Raw genomic sequence first — 13,460 nt, 5'->3', positions numbered from 1 at the left:
CATTCAAAGCCCTTCAAAGAAGGCCTATCGAACTACGTTGACTTTGATCTTCCATTCAAACGGAAGTACGTAGGCACGTTTGGGATTTAACCCCGAGCGACAAGTCGCAATCACTTAAAATTGGTTCAAATTACATTAATCACTTTGCAAAGCATTCATTCATGGTTAGTTTTGTCAGCATGACATAGTCTCGGGATCCATCTCGGGTTTGTACACCATGCCTTAAACATTGGGTTAATTAATCTAATAATTAGGTTAATTAAAATTGGAGTCACTTAGGGTTTTTTCCTAGTTTACCCTAAAATAATTAAACAAGGTGGCGACTCATACATTCACGTGCATTTCTACCCTTAGTCACATGCATTCATATTCCATGACATTTTGGGGAGGGGTTCACAATAACATAACAACACTTTTATATTTTCATAACTGAATAATCCCCAATAGTATTTTAGATCCATCAATTAATTGCATTCATTATATCTATCAAGTCTTAATGAACTAATCATATCGACTGACTTAAAATAATAAATCTTATTCTTATCTCCAAATAGATACACCAAAATAATTTATAATTACATACTTCAATTATATTTCAAATAACATAATATCTGAAAATGTAATAATTATACATGCCATAATTCTTAATTATATAAATCTCAATCGACTACTACCAAATTAGTCACTTCTGCTTTGATATTACTTTTCAAATCTTCAAATAGCGACCGCAATCTTCAACCTACGCGTGATAAAAATCGACGCGCTGAGTATAAAACTCAGTGGTGCTCATAATTCACATACTTACCAAAGTTGCGATGGCAACTTACTTAAAAACAAATTTCATAAAATCATTTACAATCATAAATGCATTAAAATTCAACATACATTTCCATTTATAGCAAAACAAATAGCACATAAACTATTAATTAATAACATCCTTTGCTGGGTTTTTAAGACATAACTTGAGTTCTAGATCTCCAAATTAAGTGAAGTTTGATTCATTAGAAAGATAAGACAAAATTATACAAATGTTATCAAGGGACAACAGCCCAGATCAATCTGTAAAATGGTGAAAAATGGCTAGGAACACAGACCAATAGTCCAGACCTGATTCAGCAGAACTAAGTCCAATGTTTATCAAATTCCTACTTATCCAGACACTCAAATCAATCTAATCTAAAACCAGAGAAGTCTCAAGACATAGGGAATCAACTCTCATGAAGAACTCAGAACATAATATTACCATTATAGTGGTCAAAATGGGCACTCAATACAGTGATACATGTGGCCCGTCATAACAGAGTCAGTTTAGGTGTTTTAGCCATAAGTTGAGCTATACATATCCAAATTAGACACAAGAGGATGGGTTGGAAAGCTAAGAAGTAGAGATACAACTTTCATGAAGGACTCAGACACCAATGGAAAATGAAAAGGATAGAAAAATAGTCCTTAATCACACCCAATAACACTTTTTCCTAATTTCAGCTTACTTAAATCATATACAAGGTAGAGATTTCTACCACATACTAATTACTCATCAAATATCATCTTAAGATCATAAATCCACAAATAATAACAAGAAAACTTAAGGCCTTATTCATCAATAGGTTCTGCCACTCTTGGAGGATGAAGAAGAAATTGTTTTCCTTATCAATTCAACATATAAGCATGCTTAGAAATCTCCCAAGAACACATTTATACCACCAAAATTTAATAAGAAAATTATTTCATATAAAATTCCCAATTTTCACAAAATAGTATAAACTTCACAAAATCAAAAATTGAAACAAGGTAAGAGTGTTTATGAACACTAACCTTAAACATAAGCTCTAACAAGCTTAAATAAGACTCTTGATTCCTTAGTTTTCCCTTGTCTTTGGTAGGAAGTTCTCCACCCTTTGTCCTCCAAATTACTTGAAATTATTCACCAAATATCATTTCTCAAGCTTTAATCTCAAAGATTAAGTACTTAATCAAAGTTCAATGGAGTGTATTTGATGTGTTTAGGAAGTAAGAATTGAAGACCTAAAGGAGGAGAAGAAGAAGAAGGAGGAGGAGGAGAAGAAAGGTCACGTTAGATGGAGAGGAAAAGGAAGAAAACATGTTGCTCAAATAATGGAGTTGACTAAAGGGTAATTTGGTCTTTTCACCAAAATTGGATGGCTAGGATTGAGCAATGTAATCTAATCTAATGGCTACAAATATTCTCCAAATTAAATTCCTTCAAAATATTATTTATCTCCATAAAAATTCTCAAATTTAATCCTTAAAAATAATTCCTCTAATTTCCTTAATTAATATAACACCATCTCAAATTTACTCCATAAAAATAATTTCTCTAATTTCTTTAATTAATATAACAACATAATTCACTATTCACTAATTCTCTAAATTCTCCAAAAATATTTATTACTTACTTTCTACCCATAAAAATCATGTATACATACTCCAAAAATATTAAAGAAAATATTAAACATACATAATAATTTTTTTCGGACCAAAATAATATCGACTTCCGGACCGATGGTACTATTCACAGACCGGTAACTTACTATTTCAGACACAGAAAAATGGGGCGTTACAGTAAATGTAAAGGATTGTAAATTATGGAGTACATTTATTTATGGAGTTAGGATTCTTATACAGAATTTTCTTTTTAGATGCTTATAAAAATTCCAGGATGGTAAGACAAAAGCCAGAAGGATGCAACAGTAGAGACAGTCCTTTAAAGGACAATAAGAAATTGTGAGTAGTTAATTCACATCATCCACTTGCATTTTTGCATTCATGCATTCACGGCTAAATGTCATCATGCATTACTTGGTGAACTGCTATACTTTGCTGCACTATTTATTGCGATTAAAAATTGTTTGATTACCTGTGCTATGATATTGTTGTGTCGTTTGTGTGGAATTGGGATGAAGTGGGTCACCATGGATTTATGAGAACGGTCTATAAAACATGGATCCTGGATATGATGAAATTATGGAATTTGACCGTCGGCCAGGTTTGTGGAGATCTTTGCCCCCCATGTGCACCTGATGATATGATATGGACGATGTGAAAAACCATAGGGTGGCCTCCTATTGGTATGGAAAAGAAAAGAGAGAATGGAAAAATAATGAGAGGACAGGTTAAGTGAGGATTAGACCAATCGGCCATGTACAGGGGACCGACTCCCCGGTGCACATGTCAGAAGAGAATTATTCGAAAATATTTAGAAAACTCAGTTTTAAAGATAACAAGAAAGTGAGTTTATTTGAACTATGATTTGAGAAAAAAAAAGTTTTATTATTTGCTTATTGGAAATTTTCTTTATTATAAGGATGACAATTAATTGTTTGGATTTATTGTTCTGTCGGCATGTCACAATTACTTGATTTTAGAATTCAAATTATTCACAATGATTGCATGTTCGGTTTTTTCTTATCATATTGTCTATCCCGAGGACTAAATTAGGCTTATTGGCGAAGATAAAAATTAATAATAAATAGTGTGGAATATGAACTAGAATAATAATTTCAACTGATATAGAGAAGTATTGAACATAATAAAGAAATGGATAAAACTTCCTTGGAGAAATTAGTATGAAGGGTAAGATTTTAGTGTTTTAAGTAGAGTTAAAAGGGGCTAGTGAATAATTGGGTAGAAGTTTGAAGTTAAAATTATATTAAAATAATTAGAATAAATCAATCAGACCTGTAAACCAATTTGAAATTCCTATTATGAGATAGGTAGTGTTGTAGACCATTATTATAAATGAATTTAATTGAGTATTGAAGTGAATTAAATTGTATATTTTTAAATATATTTCATGAACTTTAATTATAACTATAAGGTTGATTTTCGGAATTTTAATAAATATGGTTAGAAGGAATTATAATTTATGGTATAGACAGGTAATTAATTATAGAAAGGTATGGGTTTAACTAATATAGGCTTACTACGGGTTTCTGGGGTCTTAAACCCATCCAGGTCCTAGTGCCGGTCCGGCCCATGGAGACGGGTCGTGACCCCTTGTTTGCCATATAACGGTCTACTACACCATTATTGGATACCATCAGGGATGAAATCACAATCGATGAGTCTCTTTCCAAGTTATGAGATCAGACTCTAAATGGCAACGTAATCCTAATGTGAAAATTTTATGATGTTATATCCTAGCTTAGAAGTTTTATCCTTATCCTATTCTTATTAGGAATTATAACTCTAATGTGGAAGTTTTGTTATGTTATAACAATATATATAAGGATTCTCCATATACATTCTCAGTTACGTATTTGAATTTAATTTTTAATTGATAGACTCTCTTGTTATGTGTATGAAGGTTTGCTATATATTATACATTTTTTAAATATCTTATATTGTCATCTTGATTTTTTGAAACAACCCTAATATTTATTTTTAAAAATTTTTTCATTTAAAACTTTAATTATAAATTCTAAACCAATGATATTATAAAACAATATTATGCCTAAAATAAATAAATCAATACCTTGTGAATTTATTTAACAAAATATAAGACAAACACAATGTTATATCGCTAAATCAAACCTTGAAACTAAATTAAGTCCATTAGAAATTCATAAACCAAATAGAAAACCAATTAAAAATCAAACAAAATCATGATTTGGGCCAAACAAACTCAAATAAATCAAACCACCCATTCTCTAGAAAACCCTAGAGTACTAAAAATTACTGTTTTGTGCAAGAACAACTTTGCTCTTCTTCCTATTAGTGGCGACAGCCCCTCCCTGTTCTCTCGGTTTTCTGTTCACCAGAGCTCAAGCTCCGTCGATCAGTCCTCATTCACGTCGCTGTTAATACTCAAATTTTGAGGCTCAAAAAGCCAGTTTTCTCGGCCGCAGCGGTGGCGGCCGCCCTTAAAGGCGGCGGCAGCCGCTATCGCCGGCGGCGACAACGGCTGCAGTCGCCTGTGAATACCCAAATTTTGAGGCTCAAAGAACCAGTTTTCCTGGACTGCAAACAGTCCGGCCGAACCAAAGGCCATTTTGGAAGTTCACCGAAAGTATGCCAATATGGTACTTGAAATGCCCGAAAAATTATGAGGATCGCGGAATTGGTCCCGGAATATTTTTTGGAGGTCCGGAACTCCTGAAAAAGCCTCCGGAACGAGAAAGAAAGCACACGGGTCGATGTGCCCGCCCCCCCTGGGCGGGCCAGCCTGCCCTCAAGGACGGGCACGCCCCCCCAGGAGGGCGCGCATGCCCGCCCTCAAGGGGCAGCATGCCCGCCCCCTCTGGGGCGGGCACGCCCGCCCTCAAGGGCGGGCAGGACCGCCCTCAGGTCTCCTTTTTTCCTATAAAATTGGCCCTGGGCCCTCCGTTTTTACCCACTCAGTCTGTGTTGACGGACGCTCCTTCTCCCTTACGCTCTTTGCGATTCTTTACTGCTTTTCTGCATTTTTAATTTTAGATTTTATCGCTTTCTTGCCTTGTTAATTGGTCACTAAAATTAATTAATTAATATTCCCTTAACGAGGAGCTTAACCTGGAGTTAAGAAGTGGCCGTCGATTAAATCAGGTACATAAACTAAACTCTGCTTATTTAATTTTAGCACTTCATGCATGCTTCTCTTCTACTCCTAATAATTCTACAACTGCATAAACGCATTACATGTCATCATTAGGCAAATAAGCTGCCTCAATAAATAAATTTAGGCTAATGCCCGGTTAATTAATAATCGTGGTATTAAAACCTAAAATCTGATAATATTGGCCTAAAAAGACCTAGTTAATCAATAACTACGGTTAATTGCTTTTATTTCGAACAGCCTGGCTTAAGTCCAATTAATCAATCATTGTGGCTAAAAAGCCTTAATCAATCACGTTTTGGCAACAAATTGCCTACAATTAAATCAACCACATTTTGGGAACAAATTGCCCACGGTTCAATTAATTTTTGGCAAACAAATTGCCTATGAATTAGATTAACCACCTTTTAGCGACAAATCGCTTAAATCACAATTTTTGGCTAAAAGTCTTCAAACAATTGCTTTTGGCAAATAAAATTCCTTAAGTCAATCAATTTTGGCGACAAACGCCCAATCAATCATTTTGGCAATCAAATTGCCTAAATCACTCTTTTTCTTGGCTAAAAGCCTTAAAGTCAATCATTTTGGCGAATCACCTAAAATCAATCATTTTGGCAATCAAATTGCCTAAATCACTCTTTTTTGGCTAAAAGCCTTAAAATTAATCGTTTCGGCAACAATCGCCTAAAATCAATCATTTTGGCAATCAAATTGCCTAAATCATCCTTTTTAGCTAAAAGCCTTAAAATCAATCGTTTTGGCGACAATCGCCTAAAATCAATCATTTTGGCAATGAAATTACCCAACCAACATTTTGGCAACAAATGCCTAAAAAACAATCAATCTTTGGCAAAATGCCTAAACAAAATGCACAAAGCATACACACACTCATGCATAAAGCATCCCCATTCAAAGCCCTTCAAAGAGGGCCTATCGAACTACGTTGACTTTGATCTTCCATTCAAACGGAAGTACGCAGGCACGTTCCGGATTTAACCCCGAGTGGAAAGTCGCAATCACTTAAAATTGGTTCAAATTACATTAATCACTTCGCAAAGCATTCATTCATGGTTAGTTTTTTTCAGCATGACATAGTCTCGGGATCCATCTCGGGTTTGCACACCATGCCTTAAACATTGGGATAATTGATCTAGTAATTAGGTTAATTAAAATCGGAGTCAACTTAGGGTTTTTTCCTAGTTTACCCTAAAATAATTAAACAAGGTGGCGACTCACACATCACGTGCATTTCTTCCTTAATCACATGCGTTTTCATGCATCTGATGTTTTGGGGAGGGGTTCACAGTTTGGCGACTTCACTGGGGAAGTGCAATCTTTTTGCATAAGTGGACTACAATTGCTGTGTAAACTAACTAGCCCTTCTTTAGGGTTTTATTTTACTATGTTTTGTTTTGTAGGGTACCCTAGCACGAATCATGTGTTCTTTCTTTAAGAATACTTGAGGAGGAGATTTGAACATAATTGACAAATTTGATGAAAACATTTAAATTTGTTGATTTATTTGCACGATTGGGAATCCTTTTTTCCATTACATACAAAAATGAATTTCAAATGAATTTCTTCTCTCTCTGTTCAAACTTCTGAGTCTGGATAGCAAGTAGCGCTGATCGGTAGGTCTCTTTGATTATGTCGACGGACAGCCAAAGCGTCCTCCCTGTTACCACAAACCATCCCTAATCCTTTTGGGGATGGCCCATGGGTATGCATACTGTCGGACCCACGCGAAACTCTTTGTTTCACATGTGGTTAGGTATATCCATACTCAAGGTTCAAGGGTCCCTTATAAGCCAATTCTCTATTTGTGTCATAGCCTATAGAACCTATCCTTTAGGACTGTATGCACCTAATGATACGAATCATATCATTAAACGAAGTATGACGTGATGTTGTGCGCATTCATGTCATATCATCTCATTAAAAAGAACATTCCATTTCAAAAGCTGGAAAACCACATTTTGGTCCCTGAGACCTGAAAAATTATATTTTGGTCCCTAAGACCTGGAAAATTCACATCTTGGCCACAAAGGCCCAAAAAATCACATCTTGGCCCCAAAGGCCCAAAAATTCACATTTTGGCCCTAAAGACCCAAAAATGCCCAATTCGGCCACAGAGGCCTAAAAATTTCTAATTTGGCCACAGAGGCCCAAAGATTTCCAATTTGGCCACGAAGGCCCAAAAGTTCAAGTTTTGGCCCCTAAGGCCCAAAAATTTCCAATTTGGCCACAGAGGCCCAAAAATTCACATTTTGGCCCCTAAGGCCCAAAAAAATTTTTCTTTGAGAACTTATGGCCTTTCGAAAAGTCGAGGTGTCCAGCCCTAAGCACTCTACCTTACATATCACATCCCATTGGGTCCTATCCTAGGTGTCCTAGCATACCAACACTACCCTACCTCACACCATCTCACATACCTTATGAAAACACCTTATATAGGATAGTCTAATCGTTTTGACTATGTCCTTTCACAGGTACCCCCTGTTCAAGTACCAGCATTAGTGCCAGTCACACCTACAGTACTATCACCGACCTCACCGGCTTCACCAGCTACACCAGCTTCACCTATAACTTCAACTACCCCGATTGCACCAATGGCATCACTGTCTGAGATCCAAAACCTCATTGAACAACTGGAGGCCAGAATGGAGGCCAGAATGAATGAGGCATTGTCTACCCAAAGGACCGCCCTGATAGCTGAATTGGGTAATGGAAATGGGGCTTCCGCTGGAGGGAGTAGACCTACTACCTCCAATCAGGGACCTGCTGCTGAACCAACAAGCCCTGCCCTTAATCTGGATGACATGCCCTCCAGAACTGCTTCTGAGCTAGAAGCTCAGAAAATGAGAGAAAAGCTAGAATTGTTGGAAAGGTCTATTACTGCCCTTAAGATGCACAAGGAAGTGGTGGACATGGACTCCTTGTCTTTGTTCCCCGAGGCAAGACTGCCAACAAAGTTCAAAATGCCCAGCATGGATAAGTTTGATGGAACCACTTGTCCCAAAACGCACCTAAAAATGTATGTGGGTGCACTTAACCCGTTTGGATTGAGCAGCGAGCTCCTTGCTCAGTTGTTCCAACAGTCTCTGACTGGTGCTGCATTAAGATGGTTTGTAAGCTTGGATCGTTCCAAAATGAAGAATTGGGAGGACATATGCAATGCTTTCAACACGGAGTACCATTATAATATCGAAGTGGATGTTACTCGAAGGGAGCTGGAAACCACTAAACAAAAGAACAATGAGCCCTTCTCCTCGTTCCTTTCGAGGTGGAGAGCCAAAGCTGCTCAAATGATCAACCGACCCTTTGAACAGGAACAAGTTGACATAACAATCAAGAATTTACTGCCTGTCTACCAGTCACAACTTCAAACACAGTACTTGCCTACGTTCCAATCGCTCATTGCAACTGCAACTAAGGTGGAAGACTTAATCCAGTTGGGTCAACTCAAAGAAGACTCATACAAGAAGCAGAATCATGCTAGACTTTGAAAAACTGTCTACAAGACCTGGTTGACAATGGGTCCATCATCCCCAAGAGCAAGCTGAACATCAACCAATCCCTTACCTAACCATGGGATTAATGCAAAAAAAAAATTTTTGCTGAACAAGAATCGTTCGATCCTTTCGAACTTTCCTTAGAAATGAATGAAGTTTGTGCCCAAGAAGGTTGAGATCAAACCTCCAAAAGAACAAAGGAATTGTTCAAGACCAGCAACAACCTGTCTGATCGATTTAAGCATCGAGAAGAACAAAGTCACTACAGTCAATCCAATCCTAGTCCATCACAGTCCACCTAGAGTCTATCTTTTAGGGTCTAGTTTTTTTTCTTTTCATTTTCATTTCCATTCAAGTTTTCATTCAATTCAAATTTGTAAATCTAAGTGTCTTTTGTACACGAATTTTGTCTTATCAATAAAAAGGGATCAGTTTTACGTTCCAATCATGTTTATACTCTTTCCCTATCCTTTCCTGTGAAAGCAAAAAAAAAAAAATCAAAAAAATAATAAAAAATTGAAAAAAATGATGATAGAAAAAAGATAATAAAAATTGGCAAAGAAAAATGCATTCATTTGCTCTGCATCAATCAAAGCTGTGGGCATCCTAAGAAGCACCATCAAAGGGGAAATTTTGAAGGGTAATCATGGAAAGGATCCAGCAAAGGGTACGCAAGACTTTAAACAGTACCGAGGCAAAGCCGATTGAAGGGGTTAGGGCCAGAATGGTTTCTCTAAAAACCCAGGAATGGAAGATGCTCCGACAGAGGTGTCTGAATTTTGAGCTTAAAAGCGACAGAATAAAGAAGTTATGTTTGGAATTGGGTTGGGTCTGCACGAAGTCGCAATGCTATCCATACACTACTCAAGTCATCTCAGAATCAAGTTGCCTCGAAATTCTTTATGGAGAGGCTGCTTCTAAACAAGCAAAAGAAAAAATAGGTCAAAAGGAAATCGAGTTGTCAAAAACGGGTCAACTGTAAGCTCTCCGTTAAATTCAAGCCCATCAAGGGTAAATGACAAATCATTTCAGCCATAAGGATAAAGACCAAGCGGCTGCTCACATTTTGAAAAAGCAAGTTAAAAGAAGCAGTCATTTCCACGAATTGGATGACAACAGACACCTTGAAAATCAAGCGCCAAGCATGGCACAAGTACAAGTGTCCTTATAAACAAGGATCATTTCTCAAAACAAGGAAAAGGAAGAGTCTCCTCAAAATTCCTTATGGAGAGGAGAACCATTGAGGAAATAAGTTTCAAATTCAGAGGAAGATAAAGTTCAAGAAAAGGAATCAAATTAACCTCAAGAATTCAAACATGGCAAAGCCACAAACTCAAAGCATAAAAGCTTCTTCAACACTCAAGCCACTCAAGTTACCTCCACAATGTGGGTATTCAAAACTCTTTGTGATGAATACAAGTCACATTTCAGTCAACCAGTGGTAAAACCGCTACAACAACAAAGTAAGATTCGCTTAGGGTCATCAATATCATACGAGCTTGAGTCAATAAGTTGATTCAACATCATCAAAGTCGGGAATGAATCCCGTAAAGACATCAAGCCTGGAAGGAATCCCGCGAAGAAATCAAGCCAGAAATAAATTCTACATCAACATCAAGTCGGGAAAAAATCCCGCAAAGACATCCAGTCGGGAAGGAATCCCGCTAAGACATCAAGCCGGGAAGAAATCCCGCGAAGAAATCAAACCGGGAAGAAATCCCGCGAAGAAATCAAGTTGGGAAGGAATCCCGAAGAAATCAAATCGGAAATAAATTCCACAATCAGTATCAAGTCGGAATTGAATTCTGCCCCAACAGCAAGTCGGAAATAAGTTCCGCACCAAGTCGGAAATAAATTCTGCACCAAGACGGAAAGGAATTCCACAATCAGTATCAAGTCGGAATTGAATTCTGCCCCAATAGCAAGTCGGAAATAAGTTCCGCACCAAGTCGGAAATAAATTCTGCACCAAGACGGAAAGGAATTCCGCACTAACATCAAGACAGAGATGAATTCTGCACCAGCCGAGCACGAAGTTCGCATCCCGGAAGGAACTACGAAAGACCTGATTCTCCCCATCCCCCGAAGAGTTCTTGGAGAAACATAGGCAGCCGAAAAGGCGCGGTCACAAACATAAGTTGGCATCATAAATAGCAATTTCTCTTTGCCAATATAAAAAATAAAAAAAGAAAAAAGAAAAGAAAAGAAAAATAAAAGCTGGAGCTGAAAACCCGAAAGGGCGGCTTCAGGCAAGAATTGAGCCCGCTAGGCTGAAAACCCGAAAGGGCGGTCTAGGCAAAAGTTAGGGCAAAGAGCCTGCTAGAGTCGAAAACCCGAAAGGGCGGCTACTAGGCAAAAGTTAAGGCAAAAACAAAAAAAAAGTGCTTTCATGAATTCTCTTAGAGAGTCCATTTTTGTAGGATAAACAGCAAAGTATGTCCTTACAAAAAAAAAAATAAAACAAAAAAAAATCCCTTTCAAAGGTCTCCTTCCGAGTATATAAATCATTTTTTCCAGGAATCACTGAGTTCCTTTGATTCAAAATTCACTACAAGAAAAATTTGAGTCACTAAATCGAGTCTCCAATGAGTCTCTAAAATCAAGTCTCCATCACTAGTGATCATTCCACAACGAGTCACAAAAATCGAGTCATTCTCAAAAGTTCGTTTTGAAAGCGTCACTCTTTGAGTCATTCCTCAAAAAAAAAAAAAAAAGAGAGAGAGAGGAAAATGTCAATTCAATCCCCGGGGTTTCAAAAACAACCCTAAAAAATGTCAAACATAATCGTTGAGAGGTAATTCTTTAATACCTCGTCTCCACTCGGACCATCGTTTCTTCGATCCTTTCAGACGAGCGATGTCATCTACATTGTCCGTTTCCTCGAGTCATATAAGTGGCTTTGTTCTCTTTGATTCCTCAATCGATTGGACAAGTACAACACCAATGTTTTGAAGTGTTCCATGGTCAGCACCATTCTGGGGGCAAGAAGTGATAAGAACCTTCACCATTCTCCCATCACAGAAGTAATCACGGAATTTTTAGTCTTTCATTAAGAAGAAATTCTATTTCAGCTAATAAGGGCATCAATTCTCTCAAGCAGGGGGCAAAATCCTCCAAGTCAAATTCAGGGGCAAGTGTTATAAAAAAAAAATATACACAACCCAGGGTGGAACCCGACCATCGTCAATCTCTTTTACACAAACCTAGGGTAGAACTCGGTTAATGGTTAACCTTTTTTTACATAAAACCTAGGGTGAACCCTACCCAATAACCAACCATTTTTCACCCAAAACCAAGCCATGTGATCATTTCGACTTTAGATGGATCCTTAGTTCTCAAAAAAAAAACAAAAATAAAACAAATCTCTTTTCAAGCCGTCATTAAGAGGCAAAAAACTCTTTTCAAGCCCTCATTAAGAGGCAAAACAGCTTTTCAAGCCCTCATTAAGAGGCAAAATCTCTTTTCAAGCCCTCATTAAGAGGCAAAACATCTTTTCAAGCCCTCATTAAGAGGCAAAATCTCTTTTCAAGCCCTCAAAGAGGCAAAAAGATCTTTAAGTTACAAACATAAATCCATGCATTTGATCATTTCAAAGAAAAAAACCCACGGCGGGGTTTCCTCCTCTGCCCATCCTCAAAATTTGCTCCTTCAGACAGCCACTGGCTCTCATAAATCATTTTTATGATAGCCAATGAGGGGCAACTGTGAATACTCAAATTTTGAGGCTCAAAAAGCCAGTTTTCTCGGCTGCGGCAGTGGCGGCCGCCCATAAAGGCGGCGGCAGCCGCCGGCGACAGCGGCTGCAGTCGCCTGTGAACACCCAAATTTTGAGGCTCAAAGAACCAATTTTCCCGGACTGCAAACAATCCGGCCGGACCAAAGGCCATTTTGGAAGTTCACCGAAAGTATGCCAATATGGTACTTGAAATGTCCAAAAAATTATGAGGATCGCGGAACTGGTCCCGAAATATTTTTTGAAGGTCCGAAACTCCTGAAAAAGCCTTCGGAACGAGAAAGAAAGCACATGGGTCGATGTGCCCGCCCCATGCCGCCCCCCCTGGGCAGGCCAGCCCTCCCTCAAGGGCGGGCACGCCCGCCCCCCTGAAGCGGGCACGCCCGCCCTCAAGGGCGGGCAGGACCGCCCTCGGGTCTCCTTTTTTCCTATAAAATTGGCCCTGGGCCCTCCGTTTTTACCCACTCAGTCTGTGTTGATGGACGCTCCTTCTCCCTTACGCTCTTTGCGATTCTTTACTGCTTTTCTGCATTTTTAATTTTAGATTTTATCTCTTTCTTGCCTTGTTAATTGGTCACTAAAATTAATTAATTAATATTCCCTTAACGAGGAGCTTAACCTGGAGTTAAGAAGTGGCCGTCGATTAAATCAGGTACATAAAC

The 13,460-nt window shown here is 38.1% G+C and overlaps 1 long non-coding RNA gene across 1 annotated transcript; it reads right to left on the bottom strand.

Annotated features, from left to right (window-relative positions):
- Window positions 1-565: 565 nt before the first annotated feature.
- On the bottom strand, window positions 566-2,042 carry LOC149496132 (uncharacterized). The gene is made up of 2 exons (XR_016321024.1): window positions 1,816-2,042; window positions 566-739 (listed from the first exon to the last, which is right to left on the bottom strand). It is a non-coding gene; the product is annotated as an uncharacterized LOC149496132 (long non-coding RNA).
- Window positions 2,043-13,460: the final 11,418 nt, after the last annotated feature.

This window comes from Jatropha curcas, chromosome 5 (assembly GCF_041381405.1).
Source record: "Jatropha curcas cultivar XTBG-Jc1 chromosome 5, XTBG_Jcur_1.0, whole genome shotgun sequence".
NCBI classification, from domain to species: domain Eukaryota; kingdom Viridiplantae; phylum Streptophyta; class Magnoliopsida; order Malpighiales; family Euphorbiaceae; genus Jatropha; species Jatropha curcas.
This window is presented reverse-complemented; position numbering and strand designations above follow the sequence as displayed.